The sequence below is a fragment of the Triturus cristatus genome, chromosome 9 (genome assembly GCF_964204655.1).
Source record: "Triturus cristatus chromosome 9, aTriCri1.1, whole genome shotgun sequence".
Lineage (NCBI taxonomy): Eukaryota > Metazoa > Chordata > Amphibia > Caudata > Salamandridae > Triturus > Triturus cristatus.
The window spans coordinates 720,720,943-720,739,113 of record NC_140592.1 but is presented as its reverse complement, the minus strand read 5'-3'; the positions used below and the strand labels follow the sequence as shown (position 1 = coordinate 720,739,113).

The following is an 18,171-nucleotide window of genomic DNA, read 5'->3' as shown; positions in this document are numbered from 1 at the left end:
TAAAAGGAAAAAAACGTCTGGTCGCCATTTTTTCCCTATTTGTTTACTGTGGTTTCAATTGCTGTACCCGTGCTCTAGCTTGAAACATCTGAAGCTAAAGCACGAGTGCCGGGATTATTTCAGAAGTAAAGAAATAGAAAAAAATGCACATTTTCTTTTTCCTTACTTTTGAAGCAATCCTGGCACACGCGCTTAAGCTTCAGATGTTTAAAGCTGAAGCGCGCATGCCTCCATCAGCATTAGGATAGTGGGGGGCTGCGTAATGCTTGTTTTTACAGCTGTGGAAAACACGTTCTTATTCTTACGCTTTTCTGGGTGCAGTGTACTTGGAATCTCTACCGCGCGAGCTCAACCACTGTCATTCAGAGATCCTTAAATACTCTTCGCTGCAGAGTGGAGAAAGGCCTCGGGGGGGGGATCGACTAGGTGAGTATAGAAGTTCATGAAAGTGAAGGGATGAATGAGTAAACATTTGAAGAGTGCTCTTTTCGATCGAGAGTACTTCTAGGCGCTGTAAATGGGTAATTTCAATGAGAAGATGAAAGGAATCATTTTGTTTTCTTTTTCATGTATTTCTATTATATAAAGAAGCTGCACTGGGGCTGGGCTCCGTTTTGGGAACTGAGGATTACAGAAGACAGGGTCAGGGATGGCGCGGTCAACGCACACGTCATGTTCTTTTGTAAACAGGAGAGGATGTGGTCCGTCGGCTACGCTGCCGACTTTGGTGCTGGAAACCAGGTTTCGAGCCTCGGGACGCGTTCACATCCTGTGATTCTGGGCAAATCACTTAATCTCCCCGTACCTGAATGTGTAATGTAAATACGGTGCTATGTAAAGCGCTCCAGTACCTTCGGGTTGAGTTTGCGCTATATAAATAAATATGCAACAAAAAAAAAAGAACATACATTATGTGACGTGCTAAAGAATAATAGGGGTTCGCCTGTTTGTAACCGCCCCCAAAAGTGGCAGGTAATGTAATTGTAGGACAGCAGAAGGAGATAACTTGATTTGCCCAGGATCACACAATATACAAGTAAGCCTTGACCACACAATGTACAAGTAAGCCTTCAAGTCAGTCTCTGAGTTCACTTTGGATAAACAATCCACCACACGGGACTCGTCTTCCACCGCGGGACTGGTTACTGGACAAGGGGGGGGGGGGGTCGGAAGTGACTAGTCCCTTCCGTGAATTCACTTTGTTGCTCCTTTGAGCTTTTTTAAGCTTTTACATATCAGGTTACACCATTGACACAGGAGCGGAAAACACATTGGAGCAATCACTTCTTGATGCATCACAGATTACCCGTTGCACTCAAATTACAGGGGAACATAACTGGCCCAACATTCAAGAGCCCTAATTCAGATTTTGCCAGATTTCATCGCTGTTACTCGTCCTGCTCTGGTTAATTAGCTTTTTTTTTTTAAATGACAAAAGGCCATGTCATAAGCATTGTGTGCAGATCGGCCCGGAGTAATATACTATTGGTTTACTAGAGATGAGAGGGTGTCATGATCCACTCAAAGCCTCCCGTGAGCCAAGGACTTTCCTACATCCATGGTAAGAAATAGCACGATTTCTGGCACATCTGCATACGTAACATATAGTACTTTTTATTGATATTAATTACATTGTGGTACCTTTTGTGATCTATTTCTGATACACCCAAGGCAGCACAAGAACTATTCAATGTGTAAACACAATAAATATAAAATATGCAGATAGAGGTTATACATTTTATAACGTGATTTTGTGACATTCTGCAGCTGGTTTCGGGAGTTTAGGCTGGCGGGGATTCTGGGTGGATGAGAAGTGGGGATCTGTTTTGGATCTGCACAGTCTTCTGTATTCCCTTTACAGAGGCTTGAATAGCACTGAATTAACACGCATAGATCGTCCACTAAATTGTTAAAAATAGAGTTTCATGTTTGCCATCGTTGACTGGAGCGCGATCTATTAATGCTGCACATCTGCTATAGGGGAAGATAGGGTGGGTGTAAAGGGAGGATGCTGCTACTGACACTTTACATGAACCCCCTGACAGCTTGTGTGACCTTGGCTGATACGTTAAAGGTCCAGTGCAGGCAAATGCTTTATTTAGATACATTCTTTGTATGTAAACTTCCCTCTCTCTTTGCTGAGGTTGTTTTAAAGGTGTATCTTCCCCGTTTCATTTTAAACATTCTTTAAATTACAGGGACTGCTATTTTCGGCATGAAAATGTTGTATATTTCCCTTAGACTTGAATGGATGAAATCTGACTACTATGTCTTTAATCAATAATAATTATAATCCTAACTGTGATGTTAATGGCCATCATAATAAATGTTATAAAGCCCTCAAATACCCACAGAGATAAGCAATGACTTAGAAGGAGGCAAGATGTTGTATTTACTTCAGGAAAGTAAACTTTATTCTTGCCCTACCTGAATTGCTTTCTGCTAGTCAATATTATGGTAATATTAATATTTATATGTTTTTATATGTAAAGCTTTGTACCTACAGATTGTCATTTTATGGCACTGTGAATGACAGACGTTTGTTTCACTCAACCCATTGCTGCTCGTTCAATTGACCTTGGAAGAATGAAAGGCTGAGTCGGTCCTGCTGGGATTCAAACATGTGATGTGCAAGGGCCCGAGTGCCCTTAGGTGATTTCACACATTGGGTGCGACATGGCAATGTTAAAGCATTTATAACGTAGTGTCAGGCTCCTGACACTGTGCCGAAATGTCCTTGATGACACTGTATTGTCTGCTGACATAATGAAAGGGACGGAAACAAACGAGGTTCGCTTCAAGCTAAGTTTTTCTCCCGGGCATTAAAGGTAAACCGATTTCACACCATCTCTGCTGTGTTTACTTAGCAAATGGGGCAAAATATAAGGTTAGATATGTAGCTGTTAAACACTTTATTTACAACATTTATATTTGCTACCATCCTGTTTAAACGCGTTTGTCAGCACCGCTGCCTACCAGCAGCACCAGAGCAGAGTGCGCTTAAGAGGTTGCCTTAATTGCAAGACCACGTCACACACACATGGATTTCTTTCCCGATCTTTCTCCATTTCTCTTTGTACCTGTCTGTAAAAGTCTCATTGTCTATGCCCTTTTCCGTCCTTCCACTTCTTTTTATTCTGTGCGTATCTCAGTCCCTCCTTGCATTTCAGTCTCTCTTAATCTCAGTGCCAGTATGTCTTTCTCTCCTTCGCTTCCATTCTTTTTACATCTCTGTTTATCTTTATTCCTCCTGTTTCTCCCTATCTGTACCATTTTCCTTTTCTTTCTTTACTAGTCTTTTTGCTGTGTCTCTCCTGCTCTCTCTGTATGTTTCAGTCTTTGAACATTTTTGCTTTCTTTACTTCTCTTTTTCATCCTTCTGTCTTTATTGTGCCGTTGCCATTTTCCACTCTATTTTCTTTTCACCTCAGTTGTCCCCTTTCCTCAGATTCATTCCATCTCCGTTTCATTTTCCTCCTTTATCTAGCATCCTTTCTGTTTCCATATTATTTCCTCTTTCATTCCTTTGGTAGGTAAAAAAACATTGTTATTTACAACGCCAATACCTCTAACTCTCACAAATGCGAGACCAATTTGCATTGCAAATGCTTGTTTTTTAGAAGACTCCTCTACAGAAAAGTCAATTCATTTCGGTTGTGACAATGTATGGCCTCCTTGGCACAAAGAAGAAAGACAAGAAGGCGCGTGCCGTGCCACGCAGGACAAAGTGACTCACTCAGAAAGTGAAACTATTATTATTACCAACAGCAAGAATATAAGAATCCGGTTAGATATCTTGGAATTAAAGTATGGGGAAACTACAAAGAAGTTTACAAGCTAAAATATTCCCTTTTATTTGTTAAGATTAAAAGTGTGCTGGAAAGGAGGTGTAAGCTACTAGTCTTCTTTATTGGTAGAGTGGCACTGATTAAAATGCTGATATTGCCCCTTTTGAATTTTTTTTATATCCATTCCATGAGCATTATCTAATGAATTTTTCAAATGTTAATTTCACTCGTTAATACTTTTATCTGGTATGAATTTAACCCCAGGATTAGTTCGAAAAGTTGAATTTGAAAAATAAGCAAGGAGGCTTGTCTCTTCCGGATTGGAAGGTTTACGACCTTGCTACATTTTTAATAACCAATGGTAGGTATTAGAGATCTAATACATTTACGACATTTGATCATTTATTTTTAGATGCAATAACAACTGGAAACGTACCTTATCCCGATCCTCCCATCCTTGCAGTTAAGAACCTCGAAACTGGTAAGGTACCATACGCTTACTATCTTCAAACAGAAACAGCATCAATTATTTAGTTGGCTAAAATTGTTTACGTTCATGGAAAGACTCCTCTTGAAAGCCTATGTCCAGCCGTGTTGGGAAAAGAAGTAAAGAGATAGGAAGAATATAGGTATGGGGAATTAGGAAATAAGTTAGTTAATGATGAATTAGTCATGTGGGAGGTGGTACAGGCTGAGATACCATCAGTAATTGCTAATAATACCTCATCTTTGATAGCTTTATTTCGGTCAGTGACCATAAAAGCACAGGTAAAATATGTACAAGCATAAAATACATAAATAATTCGAGAATTAAAATAAAAAATTATTAAACAGCAGTTATCAAAGTGAAAACAGTAAAGAATTACAGTATACATATGCAATCTCTAATATAAGAATAAAAACTATTAAGAGGGACCCAACGCCTTTAGAATCCGGTTACGCGTGTGCCAAACATTGGTCAGAAATTTTGCTAATGCAAAAACAATTGGGCCAGAGAGATCAGTTTTTAAAATTCTATACATTGGTGCGTATTCCCTGCAACCCATATTCCTTATCAACGGGAGAAGCCAATATTTCCGTGCTATTTTGTAGGCTGGGCAAAAAAAAACCACGTGCAGATCAGTTTCCTCCGTGGCATCACAGGCCGGACACTGCTTTAGGGAGGGAGCCGGTAACCAGGTGCTTGTGAAAGACCGGAACGGCAGTGTGCCGTATCTCCATTGGAGGAACAGCTTCCGGGTCAGTACGGGGGAGATAGGATCCAACACCCTCTCAAAACTATAGAAATCCTTGTTCTGCATAAACACAGAAGCTAAGGACCCTTCTGCCTGGGTAGCTTGAGCCCTGGTTAGTTTATATTCATGATAGACCTTGGCCAGTGACTTTTTGGATATATTTAGTGCGGCTTTCGCTGGCTCAGTCCATAAGTCGGGGAGCCCTATTCCCATGCAAATGGCTTGGATATTTTTGACCCAAGGGATGTTGAGCGCTATTGGGTGATTCAGAAGTTCAGCCAGTTCTGCCCTATATTCTACGAGATCGTTGCTGCTCCACAGCCTACGCCAGAATGCTAAAGGTCTCAGGCTTATTTCGTCAGCTAACGGTCGTAGGCCCAGATCAAGCCTCAGGGGGAGGAGCGGAGTACTGGGCGGGAGTGCGGCTATCTGTCTTATAAACTTATTTTCCACTAATGACAGACTCTGGCAAGGCGTGTGGCCCCATATTTCCGCCCCATACATTATCGCTCCCCTAGCCTGGGCCTTATATATCTGGATCAGTGCCCCCAATGGGCGATATGATGAACCAGTCATCATCCGGGCAATACCCCCAGTCATTTGCGTAAGTTTAAGGTTAGCCCTACTCTGATGGGATCCCCAAGTCATGGATTCGTTGAGAGTCACACCAAGGTATTCAAAGGTGGTCACTCTCTCAAGCCGTCCAGCTCCCAATTGCGGATTTGGCCGTAGTTTTTGCCTCGGATTCAAAACCACAAATTTGGTTTTTGCCGCATTAATTTCCAGCCCCCTATCAGTACAGAAGGCCACGAAGGAGTCAAGAATCCTCTGGATGCCCATGGGGGTTTTGGATAGCAGCAGGGTGTCGTCCGCAAACATAATTGCGGGCACCCTGCTGCCGTTCAATTTCGGGGCGTCAGTATATTCGGTGGCATTCAGATGGGCGATTACCCCGTTGACAAAGAGGCAAAACAGGGTCGGTGCCAACACACAGCCCTGTCTTACCCCCCGGTCAACGGGGAATCTATCGGTCAGTTCCCCCGACCTCCCACACCTCACTCGGGCGTAGTTATTATGGTGCAGTCTCTGTAAGATCAATAGGATGTCCGGGGGAACGCCCATCTCTGCCAAGATGCTCCAAAGTTTCCCCCTGGGCACCAGATCGAATGCGGCCCGTAAGTCCACAAAAATTGTGTACAAACTACCGCCCTCGATTTTTGCTGCCCGCCAGTAGATCAGATTCAATCTAAAAACCTGGTCCACTGTGGATACCCCCTTCCTGAATCCCGCCTGGTATGGACTGAGAGCTCCCACCTCCTCCATCCAGTCCTGGAGCCTATTCAGCATCACCCTACCAAACAGTTTCTGTGCCACATCTATCAGACTGATTGGTCTGTAGTTGGCTGGGAGGAGAGGTGAGCCCTTTTTAAAAATGGGGACCACCTCGGCCCCCAGCCAAGTACTAGGGATTTCCATGCCACCGAGAACTCCGTTGAAGAGGGCGGTAAGATAAGGGGCCCATACAGTAGGTTCTTGTTTAAACATATCCCCTGGTAAACCGTCCAGTCCCGGCGCCTTTCCAGAAGCAAGTCCTGAGATGGCAACGGTCACTTCACCGAGCGTTATCGGCTCCCCTTCATAGTCCGGGCGGCCTACCCCGTCAACAGCAGGAGATTCTCCCGGGTCAGGACTGTATAGGGTCTGGAAGTGGGCTTGCCACACCCCTGGGGCAATATTAGGCTCAAATGCAGATTTTAGGTTCCCCGACCCCCCATTCACAATCCTCCAAAACAGCCGTTGGTTTTGGGTCGCTAGTGTCTTAGTGAGTTCTTCACACTGTTTTTCCTCCCATTCTGCCTTGGCGTGGGCAGTGAGTTTCTTATAAACTCGTCTGCTTTGTTTTAGGCTATCCCCACCTAAACCCTCCTTGATTAGTTTAAGGAGCTCTGTTTTTGCCCTTCTGCAAGCAAGGTTGTACCATAATGTTTTGCCTCGTCGCCCCCCTTTTGCTTTTCGTGGGCTACAAGTGAAATGAGGTGCCGCAGCTTTTATAAGTTCCTCATGGGCTTTGAACAATTTACCCTGGGAGTCTTTGTTGTATGGCACAGTGTCCAAGCAACCCACAGTTTCCAAAATGGGAATTATCCCATCATAGAGCCTGGGGAGTTTATTTTTGCTTGTAGCCAGGTGCTCCCACCTGATCCTTCTCCTATTGTTGTCAAGGAGAAGCGCCGGGGTGTTACCTACCACATTATTCACAAGAGCTTGGGGGCCAGGATGGACAAGGTCGAGCTCCAGTGCATTATGGTCACTATCGGACCTTTCCATCACCCTGAAGTCCTGGATTGTCGGCCACTTCACTATTTGAGCCAGGACATAATCCAGACGGGACTCTCTTCCCAGTCTGTTTTAGGTGGTTTTGCTGGGTATATCAGATTTTGTTCGCCCATTACAAGCTCTGAGTCCAAACTTCAGGGTGAGGGCTGTGATTTGCACGGCTAAAGGGGTCCACGCCTTTGGGGGTGGGGCTTCCACCATAGGGACTGCCCATCTAACTTCTTCTTCAGATGATAGCCCATCCAGAAGACCAGGGAGTGGCTCAAAATGAGAATTTAAATCCCCTCCCACAACATAGTATGAATCACTCGGTAGGTCAACTAAAAAATTAGAGAGATCATCTATGGTCGGCGATTCCTTTACATTCCCCATTGGCCTGGAATAAATATTAATGAACACCAGTTTAACTTGGTTGGGCCATGATAGAGAAATCGCAAGAATGTCCTCGGAGTTGGTCGGCATCCGAATTGCCACACATCCCAGATGAGATGCAACCCAAGTCGTAAGCCCTCCTGACGGACGGCCTTTGCCTTCCCATCTCGCTGGAGTGAAGAATGACATGTAGCCTTGGTAATACACTTCATTACCTTCAAAAAGCTTCTGTTCTGAACACATATAAAGTCAAGTCGATGTCAAAAGATCTTTATTCAATGGGGGCGTGGCTTGGCGCCCGAGTGAATGGCGGCACCCGGGTGAGGCTCCGCAGGCCGTCGGGAAGACTCGGCGCTTCGAGGCCAGCTGCTGCTCCTTTGAAACAACCGACAAGCTTATGAAGATTTCGGGCATGCTTTACGGCCCCTGTGAACTTCTGTAGCGGCTTTTGGACCCTTTTATCTCCGATGTGAGTTTTCTGGCAGTTCCGTAACTAGCGCGGCCGCCAGTTTGAATTTTTCGCGCGAGCGAGCGACCCCTCACCATGTTATTAAAGTGTCATTTTTGCCTGCCAAGATTACCTTACCCATTGCCAGAATCTTGCCCATGCTGAATGGCAGTCTTTCTGTGAAGGAATTTGTGGCGCTTTAATGTTGCAGGCTTTTTTTTTTTTTTTGGCATTTGTCCCAATTTCTTCACCTTCTTGTAAGCGCGACTCCATGCAATGTGGTCAGAATGCTATATTTACCTGTGGAGATTACTTTGCCCATTGCCAGAATCTTGCCAATGTTGACTGGCAGCTTTTTTGTGAAGGAATTTGTGGCAATTTGATGCTGCAGCTTTTTTCTTTTCACCATTGGTCCTCATTTCTCACCTTCGTGTAAGCAGCACGCACCACTCAGTGTGGTGACACCTTCACCTCTTCATAACAGGCCCTCAGGCTACAGCACCTCCCTACCACAGTGATATCCTCTATTTTTAGCAAAATATATTTTTTTTCTTTTTCTCAAAGAGAACATTTTATCTGGTGCTCTACTCAATTCCTTGTTATCTGCTTGGAATACTGGGAGCACTAGCTACAACTGGCTAGAGGATTCTCTCTGCTCAACCTCAACAGTGTTTTCATATGCTAAGTGCCTTATCCGTTGTGATTGTTTTCTGGCACATTACAATAGCATTATCCTGGAGTTTGCTGATTGTGTTTTATGTGTAGAACAAAGATACCACACCCATCTTTTTCCAAACCAAAACGCATTTTTATAAAGAATTCAAAGATCTTTTCTGAATTTTCTAAATTGGAAGATTTTTTAGCCTCATCCTCTCAAACTTCAGATATTACAATGGAGCCCCCATCTACAGCTTCAGGGAAGTCCAACATTAAATGCTTAAAAAAGGATCCTCCGTCGCCGCATAAATCATCATCGCCGGTGTCAATGGAGCTGTTGCTAGAGGAAATTAGAGCTTTGCGTCCTTTTATGGAAGAGACTAATACCAAACTACAAGTATTAACAGACAACTGGTCTCAACTTGAAGCAAGGGTCTCATCAGTTGAACATTCTGTTTCCTCTTTCAAAGAGACTTGTGTTACTGTTTCTCATCTTCATTCTCAAGTCTCTACACTTCAGAAGCAAGTCGAGGATTTGGAAAATCGTAGTAGACGTAATAATCTACGCATTTATGGCCTGGGGAAAGGTCTTGAAGGGACAGACTCTCTTACTTTTTTCAAATCGTTCATCCCTAATTTGCTTCAAATGCCAGAGGGAACGGTGCTCAATATTCAGCGAGCACATCGACTTGGCCGTCTTCAAGCTCACACTACGCCTTCATCAAGACCACGTGGAGTCATCTTATACTTTCTCGACTATACCGACTTGTTAAAGGTTCTTTCAGCGGTCAGAGCTTCTCCCAAAATCACTTGGTCAGGCTCTTCCTTGTATTTTGCACAAGACTATGCTAAAGCTACAGCTAACCGTCGCAAAGCCTTTCTGAATATGCGAGCTGAATTACGTTCAATAGGTGCCAGATATGGACTTTTTCATTCTTGCCTCTTCAAAGTCACATACAATAACAGAACAACAAAATATGAAGATCCTATACGTCTGCAAAGCTTCATCAACTCATGCAAACCAACAGTCATGGATTCCTCTGGTCCGGCACCTTCTTCTTAATGTTGGCCATGGTTCTCCTTCGAAATGGTGTCTGAGCGTTCTATCCCTCATTTATTTGCTTGGCAGTTTAATTGTTATTTTTTTTTTCTTCTGCTATTGGCATATTTGAAGGCATTGTCTCCTATGTTTTCTTGATTGAGATTTTGTTTCTCAGTGTTCACAATTCTTACTGTTTGAATTTGTTCTAATAGATTAATTTAACGTTTGCTTTGTTTTGTTGCTGCAGATTCCCTATCCTTGTTTTCTGATGTCTTCCCGATCTTCCGCCTCGCTGACCCCTAGATGTCTCGTCCATTCCATGTGGTTCCACCCCCTCCCCATCTTCATCTGGTTTCTCCTTTCATAGGTATGTTTTTCTCCTATAGTTCAGTTATTTAAGTTTTCTTATTATTTCTGTTTTTCTCCCCTCTATATATTTTTTCTACTCTCCTTTTTGGTAGTGTTGAAGCTCTTCTTTTTTGGTGTGTAATTCCTCCTGTTTTTACTCCCATTTCATTCACTCTTTATCTCAAGGTGGCTATTTTTACACTTTTATTGTTGTTTATTTCCTTCAACTCAAAATCTCTTTCCTATTTTTTTCCTCTGTCTCACAGTTCCAGCTATAATTCCTTTTGTTTTTGGGCCCTCACCCCTAATACCGTTCATCTCCTTTCACTATTCTTTATTCTTTTTTGCTCTTGCTCTTGGGTCCTGGTACTCATACTCATGATTTTTTTCCTCTTTCATGTCTTTTTTGACCCTTTCTTTCAATAGATTTGTCGATATCCATTATTCCCTATTTTTCCTTTTGATTTGTTGTCCTCTTAATTTTCTATGCCTTTGAGAATAGTGTCCTGGAATGTTAGAGGACTGAATTCTCCTATAAAACGACAAAGAGTACTGACCCATTTAGCTAAATTGCATGCTGATATTGTTTTTTTGCAAGAGACCCATCTAACAGAGAGTGAGTCATTAAAACTTAAAAGAGGTTGGGTAGGAGACGTTTTTTACTCTAATGGTGATGGTAAACGTAATGGTGTTATGATGCTCTGTCGTAAATCACTCAATTACAAATATATATCAAAAGACTCTGATGCAGAGGGTCGCTGGCTTCATGTTAAATTGATGTTGAAGGATGTTCCAGTCTCCTTTCTAACTGTATACGGGCCAACTGATGGGTACTCCTCCTTTTGGTTCTCATTTGCCCAACAGATTGCCCTCTGCAGAGAAGATCATTTTATCCTCGCAGGGGATTGCAATCAGGTTTTTGATCCTTTTGTTGATCGAAACTCCAAAGTTTCTTTCATTCCCAACAAATCACATAAATCTTTTGTTAATACTATCACACAACACAAACTCTTGGATGCCTGGAGGCTGTGTAACCCCACCATCAGAGAATATACTTTTTATTCCCCTGTGCATCACTCTCAAACACGCATTGACTACTTTTTTGTTTCTCATCATATTTCACAAGCACTTTTGAATGCAGAAATAGGACCTATATTGTTATCTGATCACGCCCCAGTTTCTATTGATTTGGACATTTTACCCAAAGTTAATGCGCCTAGAAGATGGAGATTCAACAATTCCCTTCTTCTGGATCCCGTATTCTCTTCCTCGTTTTCTTCCTTTTTAGCTGATTATTTTTCCATAAATGATACTAGTTCACTACCTTTCTCAACTATTTGGAATGCCTTTAAGGCCTCAGCGAGAGATTTTATTATCTGCTTTGTTACCAAGAAGCGTAATATTGCACGCAAACGCTTGAATTCCCTCTTTCAAGATATCAAGAGACTGGAGCATTCTTTTTATACATCCAACTCAATAGATGTTCTTGATGCCCTTATTAAAGCGAAACTACAATTTAATAAGGAATCAACTGATAGTGCTTCATTTTACCTCCTGAAATCTAGTGCAAAGTATTATGGTGGGAAAAATAAGGCTGGTAAAACTTTAGCCAATTACTTGAAAGTCAAACATAACAAACTCAACATCGATTCTATATTTGACGATAGCTCTATTTTAAAATTTAATGATACGGAAATTCTGAATGAATTCGCCCTTTTTTACAAGTCACTGTACGCTTCTGAAACAAACCCTACCAATCACATGCTTTCAAATTTCTTTTCAAACATACATAAAACTCAGCAAACCTCCCCGATCTAATGTCCTTAGAAACAGACATCATACAACAAGAACTCTTGGTTGCACTCCAGCATTTAAAAAAAGATAAGGCACCTGGACCTGATGGTTTCACTGTCGAATTTTATCTTCACTTCTATAAATTACTAGTACCTAAATTGCATCTCTTGATCAATTCTTTTACTTCTTTGGGGAAATCGGCGGGCTCTTTCTCAGAAGCTCATATTTGTCTAATTCCTAAAGAAGGCAAAGATTTACAATATTGTAAGAACTATAGACCCATTTCACTGGTTAATTTAGATTTCAATTTTTTTTCCAAAGCACTAGCCTTACGTCTTGATCCTATTTTGCCAAATTTACTGGGTAAGGAGCAATCTGGTTTCGTGAAAGGGAGAGTCATAAACGACAATACGAGACTGTTTTTCAATATTTTATCCAAAGCCCCGTAGTTTAAACATTCTCTTGCTGCTATAGCGCTTGATATGGAGAAAGCATTTGATAAAGTTGAATGGCAATATTTCTTTTATACTCTCCATTGGTTTGGTTTTGGTCCGAAGTTTATAGCCCTAATCTCACTTCTTTACTCCAGTCCACGTGCTGCGGTATGTGCTAATGGTCTCATTTCGCCGTTTATAGATCTTGACAGAGGGGTACGTCTAGGATGCCCTCTATCTCCTTTTCTTTTTACTTAGCCCTCGAGCCCTTTCTATCAAAGATTCGTCAAAACACACAAATACACGGTTTTCAGATCCCCGAAACTCATGTAAAACTGGCTGCTTACGCTGATGATATTCTACCTTTTATTTCGAATCCTGGCGAATCAGTCCCTGCTTTTCTTACAGAAGTTCAATCCTTCGCACTGATTTCAGGGTATAAACTGAACAGTGAGAAGTGTGAAATCTTACCTCTGACTAAATTCACTTTTAAAGCCAATTTTGCCCCAACGAATTTTGCTTGGAAATCCTCCTATATCAAATATTTAGGCCTGCATTTTACACCCAGAATCAAAGACACAGTCACTTTATGTTTGAATAATTGTATTAAGAAACTCTCCGAACTCACTACCAAATGGCATTCCTTGTACCTCTCTTGGTGGGGCCGTTTAGACACTATAAAAATGATGCTCTTTCCCATGGTTTTATACATTATCTCCGATATTCCGGTCCCCATTCCTCCCAAATTATTCAAATTGATTAACTCGACATTGTCTTCTTTCTTATGGAACAATAAGAAACCACGTATGGCCATTTCCAAATTAATACGTCCTAAAACTGAGGGAGGGTTTAATTTCCCCAACTTCCCTGTCTATCAAAAAGCTTTTTTATTACGACAAGCCTCTACAATGGACTGTCCCTTATGGGCATCAGTTGAACGTTCGTTTATGTCCCCTTTTTCCTTTCAAGAATATCTCTCTTTCTCTCGGAAACCCCAAACACTTTCCACTCCCCTATTTAAATACACCTCCAAACTTCTTTCCCCTTTACTCCCTTTAATTCCTGACACTCTGGAGTCCTTTCTAGCCTCCACCATTTGGCACAACAAAACTTTATTGATAAATAATAGACCCTTTTATTGGAAGTCCTGGAGGAAGTGTGGATTGATCTGGGTCCATCAATTATTTTCATACAATGAATTTGTTTCCTTTCATTCACTTCGTCAGTCCTATAACTTGCACGTCGCTTTGCTTCCTAAATATCATATTCTCCGCCGTACGGTGCTTAGTGTATACACTCAATTTGCCTGTGTCTCTGGTATTACACATATTAATGATGCCCCTACTGGCTTATCCACTCTATTACGTACTAAACCTACAGCTTCTATTTTATACTCTCTTCTCCAATCCAGAGGTACCCCAAGACAAAAATCTAAAACTGAGTCCGCCTGGGAGCAAGATTTTAATGTGGTATGGTCCCTATCATTGTGGAATAAGATTTGGACTAAAATACGTAAAACCTCCAGAACAGCTAGTTTAACACAAACATTGTTTTACACTTACAATAGGCTTTTATTATCTCCTCACACCTTAAAAGATTCCTTAATGTACAAAGCACTTGTTGGTCTTGCTCATCCTCTGATGCTGATTTGTTCCATATGCTTTTTTCATGTTCATTTGTACATAAATTTTGGAAACAGGTTTGGTCTCAAATTAACTTAATCTTTGACACCAGTATCCCGTTCTATGCAAAGGACATTTTCTTGGGAAGCCTCTCACCAGTTTGGGATAACTGCGAGCTTACTATCAGAATTGTTGACTTGTTAATAGCAGTTGCTTTTCAGCAGATAACGAGAAACTGGAAGGACTTCACAAAGATCTCCTACAAGGCTTGGTGGTATGATGTATGTCATCATCATAGACAGGATACATTCCTTTTGTTCCCTTTACAAATGGCTGTGAAGCGAATTCAGTTATGGTCACCTGTTACAACATTCTTTGACAATTGTGCTCTGCAACATTGTCTACCAAGTCCATCTCAGCAAGAAGTGCTTAAACCCCCATGACTCTTCTTGATGTTTTCCTAGTTGTTTTAAACATGAATTGTGTTCTATCTGAATTTCCTTTTTGCTATGTCTCTTTAAGCCTCCTTCTCACTTTTATATTTATGCTGGAATATTTCTACGATACATTGTCTTATGATCAATAATTTATACTGTATACTGCCACCTTTTTACCTTTAATAAAACTTGTTTCTGAACTAAAAAAAAAAAAAGATCTTTATTCGGCCAGCTTGGTCATATAAGAGACTTAGACATAAAACATTCAGCTAATACAAGTCAAATTCTAAAATCCATGTAAAATCAAGAAAGTGCATTAGATGGTGTAGCAGCATTGTCAAACAAAGTAAAATACAGAATAAAATAATTTAGCCATGCTTCCCGAGCATTACTTTGGGAGCAGTTTGCTTGTTTGTAATGATGTGAGAGAGTGAACCACACCAACAGTCTAGCCTTCCATAGCTTTCCTGCATCTTAATGCTGCTTTAAGGAACGAAATAACCCTCAAACATACATCATGGCTGGGCAGCAGCTGAAGAAAAAATAGCTCTTCGCTACATTTCCAGTGCCCTAATGTGTTCAATAAGGGTTTAAGAAAGTGTCGAAACAGACGGTTAGAAAAAATGCAGAAGAACACAAAATGCATCAACGTTTGCTCTTCGGAGCCATCACGCGGGCAAGGCGAGCAGGACCCCACCAAAGTGCTACAGTCCTCCCAGAAATATGAAAGCTGTCAGACCATTCCTGCTCTAATGCAGAAGAGAATGGATCTCTCTCAGCGCTCGCGGTCTAGGGTCAGGTACAATACAGGTTCAACCTGCTCCAAGGACCTATAATAACCCCGCACAGAACTCTTACGTAATTCAATATGCAGCCTTTTTGTCATACAAGGCTCTGAGAAGAAGCGTTTAACCCTTTGCTTGTCATCCCTATTGATACTCGAGGGGGTCGTGAACAGGGCGGACAGTACCATCGCACCAAAGATTTTTCAAATATCATCTAGCCATGGGATTGTACGGCCCTTTGATGGAGCAAGGTTTCGTGAAAGAAACTTGCTTGGATGCAATCCTCTCAAATAAAATGTAATAAATGTAACCAACAATTCTTGTAAATACTAATATTGCATTACATACAAACACACTGTATCTAGGGGAAGCTTTTCTATGTGTATTACTAACAATTAATCCAAGCGACTAAAGATGGCGGCCAAATACGCGGGATTTCTTTTGCGCATGCGTCTACTGCACCTACGTAGTATGACGTCCTCTTTCGCTTGGTGGGAAAACTTTGCAGCTGCGCAATAGCATTAAAAATGGCCGCTTGAAACTCACATGTTAACGCATTTGCTGCTGCTTGAACTAAACCTCGTAAACTCTATTAAACACTAATGCAAAAGATTGAAATAAGTAAATGGGGATAGAGTAGAGATAGGTGGTATACAGTGCAATCATTTATTTCTGTGTTCTAATGTGTCTTTTTCTGACTTTATTATTAGTCTATATTTGGACCTCGGAGGGTGACTGAACTCCCTACCCATCTGACGTTCACGTAGGCACACAAGAACCTGCCGGAACTATGTGAGAGCACCACTTGAAACCAAGCCAAGGCCACACCGAACTGAGACGCCAGGGAAAAGGAACTCTTGACCTAAATGCATGAAGACATTTATATTTTGTTGCAAAATTTGTATTAAGCATAACGTGAAATGCGGGTGGAAATAAAGCTATGGGAAAGTAAATTAATGGCCCAAAGAGAAAACATTACATTTAATATGGTATGGTATGGTATGATGAACTCACCTCCTCGTCCTGACCAATCAGAATAGGGGAAAACACAAATTTTGAAACTTTTGGGGGTGGTACATGAATAAAGAATAGTATAATTGAGGGAAGTTAGCTGGAGAACTTGTCCGACTTGTCAGATCTGTCATACCGACTCGTCACTGACCCAACGCGTATGCTGCTCCATATTCTGTCCGAGACACTGACTCAGGCCCTGCTGCTTCCAGAAACTCTGCTTGAAAAATTGAGATACAGATCGATAATTTAATCATCTAGAAGGGGACTTCGGAAGAGGGACATCCGAGGAGAGTAGTACCAGAGAGTGGTGCGACGCTGGCGTTGCCACATTAGAAGAAGTCACCTTTCCAGATCTGAATCTGCCTGATCTTCTGTCTGCATTCCTGTCCTGGGAGATTCTATCTGGCCCCATCTTTAAGGAGTTGGGTTCATCTATGACTATAGGTAAATATAATTCGGCGAAATCTGTTTTTTGTGCCTGTGCTCTCTCTCTTTCCCTCCCTTTTTCAGGTACCGTCTTCATTGATCATATTAATGACTTTGCTATATTTGACTTACTCTGCCTTCTGGGTGAAGGTTGTCACTGTAATTGATTCTTGACTCTCAAATTATTGATTTAGATAAAGGTTTTCAAAACTTCTTGAGTCTGTGGTTATTTGAAAATAAATGTTAATGTAATTCTACCTTAAACTAACTCAGCAACCTGATTCATTGAGGAGAAGAAATTACTATTAAAATAATCAAGTTGGTAAGATTTGGTAAAGGTGAATATCAAATTTTAGGTCAAACGCAAAAATTGATGCCAGCGAGTATTAGGTATGTGTGTGTAACCAGAGCTGATAACCGCGCTCCATCACCTTGTCCAAACTGTGACAGTCAGTGATAATATCTCTACATAGAGAGGCATCAGGATTAAGCCACATACTAACCCACAGCAGCAGGGGTGCCAAGTTTACTGTGTCCGATATATGCTGCAGGTTTAGCTCCGAGTGTGTTATTAAATTTGAGCTACATTGAGGGAGAAAGAAAACCCTCCAACATTTACGATTTTCCTCAGCTTGAAGGGGAGAAACCTTAAGATAGCCCCAAACCCCTGCGCCGTATAGGTCTGCAGGAACACATTGAGCATTATACATATTTAAAAGAGGGGAGATGATCCCTTTCCCTCCGGCTCTTGGTAGATTAAAAACAGTGCAATTCGCTCTGCTAAGCTTGAGTTGTGAACTATTTTGCTGCGGATGCCAGGAGCCCATTGAGTTAAAAATTATCCTTAAATAGATTAAATCATTTGTCCTGCTAAGTGATTATCCTTTAATAGAAAGCTTGGAAGTATTTATTTTGCCAGGTCCACATGCCATGATGTGTGACTTCCCCAAAATTTGTAACTAGAGCCAAGCTACTCATAAAGGAGACAAAGTAGTCCACAAGCGCCCGTAGGGCATTCAGGGTTTGCGCTACTAGGACGACGTCGACAGCATACAACAATGCGAGCACCTGAATGTGGGCTAGTTTAGGGATGTCTATGGGAGCCAAGGTCAGGTAAGAACACAAACTGTTTATATAGATTATGAAAAGTAACAGAGCCAAAATGCAGCCTTGGCGCACTCCTCGTTCAAGGGAGAATTCAATTGACATTTCCCATTTTGACTAAAACACACTTTTGCAGCTAGGTTTTTGTGCAACAAGTGCAAGAAGCTCACTAATGTCACCTCCACACCAAGTTCCAATAGCATCAATCACAGCTTGGCAGGTAGGTTGGCCAGCACCTGACAAATGTGTATTTATTGACGATCAAATTCAAATTAAGGCATTGCTCCACTGTACCTAACTCAGGCCAGAAGCCAAATTGAAAGGGGCA

At 41.7% G+C, this 18,171-nt stretch overlaps 1 long non-coding RNA gene across 2 annotated transcripts; it reads left to right on the top strand.

Moving 5' to 3' along the window:
- Nucleotides 1-213: 213 nt before the first annotated feature.
- Nucleotides 214-16,869, top strand: LOC146798601 (uncharacterized). Of its 2 annotated transcripts, none has more exons than XR_014969191.1 (4): nucleotides 214-426; nucleotides 4,201-4,269; nucleotides 10,127-10,246; nucleotides 16,010-16,869. It is a non-coding gene; the product is annotated as an uncharacterized LOC146798601 (long non-coding RNA). The 2 variants fall into 2 exon arrangements; XR_014969192.1 differs by lacking the exon at nucleotides 214-426 and adding an exon at nucleotides 1,451-1,561.
- The last annotated feature ends 1,302 nt before the right edge of the window (nucleotides 16,870-18,171 follow it).